Genomic DNA, 5,791 nt, shown 5'->3' with positions numbered 1-5,791 from the left:
TAGAGCACACACGTGTGCAACATTTCGGGAGCACTGTCATACCCCGATTTTGGTCTTGAATTTTTTTTATGTTTGTTTAGTATACTTGGCCTAACCTTACTCTTTTTTTTTTTTTTTTTTTTTTTTTTTTTTTTTTTTTTTTTTTTTTTTTTTTTTTTTTTTTTTTATGTGAGAATTGGTCTTGGTCCAAAGTCATGGTGTTTGTTCTTGAGATTGTTAACATGTCTATGATCTGGGTCATCTGAACAACCGGTTTCCTTGTGTTTCAAGCCACTTTCTAGTCATGTTATTGGTTCATGGATACTATGCCAAAACCCTAACCTTATGGTCTCATTTCATGGCCTTGTTCATGTGCATTATCAGTCAAGTTATTTTTCAAAAGTCAAACATTCAAGCCAATTATGAAACCAATTTCAACCTTTTGTTAATCCATTTCAGTTTATTTCATGTCGTTGTTTAAACCAGTACATATGATTCCATACACAAAAAATACACAAAAATTGACACTTTGACCAATTGTTGACTTTGGTCAACAGTTGACTTTTTGGTCAACTTTGACTAAAGTCAACCCTAAATCCTAATACCCTAAATTTCACCATGATTATCAATACATTGTCCATTTACAAAGAAAGTGCCAAGAAAATGAGTTTGGACCATTTGTTGACTTTGGTCAACAGTTGACTTTTTGGTCAACTTTGACCAAAGTCAACCCTAAAATTCTGAAGCCCTGATTTCCCAAACTTGGACATAATCCCATGTTACTTTGCCTTGATTAATCATCCAGTAGACATGTTGATTGTGCTTTCACCTTGTTGCTTCGCTCACAAGTAACCTTGCAAATGCCTTGACCACTATCACAAACCTACAAAGCACAAGCCATGAAGTACTGGTTTAGGCTTGCAGAACAACACAATCTGCAGCATGACAGCAGTTCATCCATGTCGATAATAAAATCCTACAGCAAGGTAAGTATTGGCAGCACATCAACCACAACAAGATGCAATGCTCATGTTGATGTTGCATGCCTAAGATGGCATTCATCTGCAAAATGCATGGCAACCTGAAATAAAATCAACAGAAAATCAGATGGGATTTGCTTGCATTAGCTCAATGGAGTTCCACCTGCATCATGTTGCAGCAGACCTATAAAAAACCATCCTTGAACAATCAGCATAGCAGTAGGCCACATCAACAAGTTATGGAACATCAATTGCTGGCTTTTTCAATGTATATTTTTCTGTTAGAGATTCAAACCATACATTCAAATTTCAATCATACTTCTTGCTCAACCAAGTTACAATACCAATGTCACATTACATACGTCACTACGATATGACCTATTGAAATACTCTAAACAAAAAATACAAATCCAATTCAAATTAACATAACAGCAGTAGTGGGAACAAATGGATCTCTAACTTACCGGTTGAATTTGGATGGCTTTCCTGCCATTGCTTGGGCAGTCACCTATTTTGCAGAGATTGAAGATTTGAGTCCAATTGAATCTAGTTGCTGTCGGCCGCCTTCTGAGTGTGGATATCCTGCTGTAAATGCATCTTACTATGACTTGAGCTTTCATCCAGTTAGTCCTAACCATGACTGCAAGCGGTACAAAAAAATTCTCGAGCTTTCAAATGCTATTGTTGTGATTCTTGCAAGGCCGGCGTGGCGCAATACATGAAAACTGAGTGGAGAGTTGTTGCGATATTCAATGTCGTATTATTTTCTGTTTTGTCTATCATATACTTTGTTGGATGCTATGCGAGACGAAGTGCGGCAAGGAGCCAAGCTAAGCATTGAAGAAGAATCTATATACGCATGCATCCATGAACTGCTTTTGAATTTTGTTGGAAGAGAAAAAAAGATCAGTGTCTGCAGCTAAAGATGAACTTGTGAAATTCATATTAGTTTTAGGGTCTCTCGGTGTGATTACTTGTATATTTCTTCGTGAACACCAGTTGCTACTCCACATAGCCACCAAATAATAAGCTGTAGCAGCACCACAGTCAAATGAGCCTACAACTTTGCAACCAATCCAACCTGCACATGATTGAATCTTGACGTGATGACATTTTCCGTAATCTTAAGAACATTTCACCAAGTAAGCTTGGTGTATCACCCTTCAAATATGGAACAGAAACCGCCAATCTGGACCACAACCCAACAGGTAGTATACACTGTTGCTAGCCCACTGCCATGACTGCAAAGATTTAAGAGTGAACTCTGTAACCAAAAGTATCCAATTGTTATAACCTTCCATGTTAACTAGCTTTGACAATTGGTAATTCACTCTAAACTGACCAAGAAGGCGAAAAACTCATGTACTGCTACTGCACTGCTACATGGAACAACAACGTTCGTTGCGGTTATTCAATCATAACACGGTCAGTGAAAATGCAGCTTTGAACATACCCAACATGGGAAGCAAAACGATCCTCTTTATTTCCCTTAAATTGTGTGATTGAAATGAGGTTTTAAAGGGACATGCTAAAGGTCCATCAGTTATGATTCTATTTGGGAAGTAACTGTATCGCTTCTCATAAATCTGGAAAATTGGTTACTATGGATATCCCTTTGCCCTTAAAGAACTCCGATGGCTCAATTGCTCCTGTAAAAAAAAAAGAGTTAGGAATATCCGAAGAAGAAAGTTCGAAGCTGCTGTCTCATTTCAAAGTGATCCTGATGTTGTTATTGCAAAACTGTCTAGTGGCATGGCTGTCATACAGGTTGGTGCACAAACTGAGACAAAACTCTAGGAAAAGAAATTGAGAGTTGAAGACGCTTTTAATGCTACAAAGGCAGCTGTTGAAGAGGGTATTGTAGTTGGTGGTGGATGCACTTTGCTCAGACTTTCCTCCAAGGTGGATGCAACCAAGAGCTACTCCGCAGGGAACCACCGAACCTGCGGAAACAGAACGAGTTTAAGGAAATGCGTTAATTTGCCGGTTTACCGATGGAATTCGCCCATGATGGAATAGGCATCAAACTAGAGTAGTGATCAAAACTGAAACCGCTTTCGGAAGCTTACCATTTGTTATGACGTGAGCTGCCTCAAACCGGTACGCAATTGAGCGTTGTAGTCGGCACCGATCCTGCAGCATTGCCAACAATTTGCATCAAGTTCCCCACCAGCTGAAAAATTTGAATACCAAGCAGAGTTTAGTCGGCTCATGGACCTTATTGTTAACAGTTTATACAGTAACAAGGAAGTGTTTCTCAGGGAACTTATCAGTAATGCAAGTGATGCCTTGGATAAGCTGCGATTTTTTAGTGTTACAGAGCTTGACCTGATGAAGGATGCAATTGATTTTGATATCCGAATTCAAGCTGATAAGGATAATGGGGATCATCACTATCACTGATACAGGCATTGGTATGACTAAGCAAGAACTAGTTGACTGTCTTGGAACTATTGCTCAAAGTGGAACTTCAAGTTTTCATTTGAGAAGTGTACGTATTACTTTGAGATTGCTGTGGCATTGGCTGTGGCTGCTATTCCGGAGGGATTGCCCGCTGTCATCACGACTTGCCTTGCACTTGGTACTTGCAAAATGACCCAGAAGAATGCCCTGGTTCGGAAACTACCTAGTGTCGAAACTCTGGGTTGTACAACTGTGATTTGCTCTGATAAAAACTGGTACATTGACAACAAACCGGATGGCTGTTTCAAAACTAGTAGCTAGTGGCCCTAATGTAGATACCCTGCGCGCCTCTAAGGTGGAAGGAACTACGTATAATCCATCTGATGGTCAAATAGAGAATTTTGCCAGCTGGTCGATTGGATGCTAATCTTCAGATGATAGCGAAAATTGCTGCTGTTTGTAATGATGCCGGAGTGTCACAGTCAGAGCATAAGTTTGTTGCCCATGGAATGCCTACTGAAGCAGCTTTGAAGGTTTTGGTAGAGAAGATGGGCCTTCCTGAAGGATCCAAGGATGTACAATCAGGAAGCAAAAATACCATCCTGCATTAAGTCCCAATGAAGGCAGAAGCAGATATGTTGAACCAGCCCAGTCATTGAACCTACATAAACAAAACCAACCAGAAGCATCAATGCATAATTCATGAATGTGTGTGTCAATGACCAATCTACCGTGAACACAAGTCAAGCCATATCGAACCAAATGGAGTTAACCCCTGCTGTACCTGCATCAACCATCAACTGCTATAGCAACAACCAACAATCTGCATCGACAAGTCCAAATCAAGACCATATCCTGCTACTTCATGAAGCAGACCATGACAGAGATGTGTATGTTCCATTCAAGACCCTGGCAGCAGTTCATGCACAAACAAGTTAAAGTCATGACAAAACACAAGTTGTCACTACAATATGTTACCAACATCCACAACCTCCTTGTAACCAATTTTCACTGCGGTAAAAAATAAACAAAGGGGAAACACATTAATCAGTCAATTTGCAAAACCTAAAGTGCAAAACCATTAACCAACAGTCAGAGGGCAAAGTCAAAAAACATCCCAAATTGATATGAGGTCAAAGCAGAGAAGAAAGGATACCTTTTCTTGAATCTAACATGGATAGGGTGATTATGTGTCTGAGCATCCAAAGTGCTTTGCAGAAACACTCCTTTTGAACAGCAAAGACCCCATTGGAAACCCTAATACATAGAATATAAAAGGAGAAGGAGAGAAATCAGTGAGGGACAAAAAAAAAACCCTAATTTCTAAAGAGTGAGAGGCGGCCACTGAACACAGAGAGCTGGAGGCAAAAATCTGAAGCAGAGGAACCCTAAAATCCCAAAATCAATTACCTGGAGGCCAGCTTCTTCGCGTCCTTCACCATCGCCGCCGTGACGCTTTGTGAGTACTTCTTTTTCTTTCTTTTTTATCTTTCTCATGTGCTTGCTGTTGGAAATATTGTGAGAGCTGAGAGTGATTGAGAGGGGTTCGTTGAGAGCGTGAGAGGGTTTTGTTGATGTCATAAGAAGGATGAGTTTCGAGTGCGTGAGATTACCATTGCTAGCTAAGGTTGAGTTCGCAAGGTGAGAGAGAGTGAGGAGGACGATGAAGCTGTTTCTCTGCTGTTTCCATTTTCTTTTTTTCTTTTATTATTATTATTTACTTTTTATTTATTTAGCTTATTTTGTTTTTAACAGAGAGAAAAAAAACCATAAAATGTTTATTTTGTTTTTTTTATTTTTTTAAATCTTTTTTTAGCCCGGTTCATATATTTAACATAGTATATCAGTAGCAAATATTGTTGAGTGGTCTAGTGGAAAGAAGTTAGTTTCATAGTATTAAATGGAGAGGGTTCAATACTCATATGTGGAACTTTTTGCTGTTATTTGCTTTTATTTGATCTTATTTTCCTTTAGTATTTTGTTAATGTCCTTTTTATGTTTATTATAATTTCATTTGTTAATAATGCATAGTTGTTGTATTTTAATTTAGTTCAAAAACCATTTTTTTTTTAAACTATAAAAATCATACTTTCTCGATTTAATATCGAGCCCATTTTTTTACACCCTTGTAAGTCGATTGCTTTTTAAGCATCGCCATCAACCTCACATAGCTTACTCTTGGGCTTTCTTACAATGAGCCGGTTCCCTTACACTTACACGTTGTTTAATGCTCATTCATTTCTTTTCTTTGATTATTTGATTTGATCACATACTTGTTTAAATATTTTACTTGTGTGATTAACTGTGGCCTACTTGTATGGTGTATGAGGCATATACTTATATTGCTTGATTGCCATGTCAATCCCCATTCATAACAAATGTATCCCTCTCCCATGAAATGTATAATATTCTTTCATTCTTTATTCATC

The 5,791-nt window shown here is 38.5% G+C and overlaps 2 long non-coding RNA genes across 5 annotated transcripts; both read right to left on the bottom strand.

Moving 5' to 3' along the window:
* Window positions 1-444: 444 nt before the first annotated feature.
* Window positions 445-2,161, bottom strand: LOC127084553 (uncharacterized). The gene is made up of 3 exons (XR_007788745.1): window positions 1,934-2,161; window positions 1,424-1,831; window positions 445-1,060 (listed from the first exon to the last, which is right to left on the bottom strand). It is a non-coding gene; the product is annotated as an uncharacterized LOC127084553 (long non-coding RNA).
* Window positions 2,160-5,045, bottom strand: LOC127084552 (uncharacterized). Of its 4 annotated transcripts, none has more exons than XR_007788744.1 (6): window positions 4,773-5,045; window positions 4,519-4,619; window positions 4,147-4,271; window positions 3,029-4,023; window positions 2,302-2,902; window positions 2,160-2,223 (listed from the first exon to the last, which is right to left on the bottom strand). It is a non-coding gene; the product is annotated as an uncharacterized LOC127084552 (long non-coding RNA). The 4 variants fall into 4 exon arrangements; XR_007788743.1 differs by having other exon boundaries at window positions 2,166-2,608; window positions 2,725-2,902; XR_007788742.1 differs by having other exon boundaries at window positions 2,166-2,902; window positions 4,147-4,373.
* Window positions 5,046-5,791: the final 746 nt, after the last annotated feature.

The sequence above is a fragment of the Lathyrus oleraceus genome, chromosome 5 (assembly GCF_024323335.1).
Source record: "Lathyrus oleraceus cultivar Zhongwan6 chromosome 5, CAAS_Psat_ZW6_1.0, whole genome shotgun sequence".
NCBI lineage: Eukaryota > Viridiplantae > Streptophyta > Magnoliopsida > Fabales > Fabaceae > Lathyrus > Lathyrus oleraceus.
This window is presented reverse-complemented; position numbering and strand designations above follow the sequence as displayed.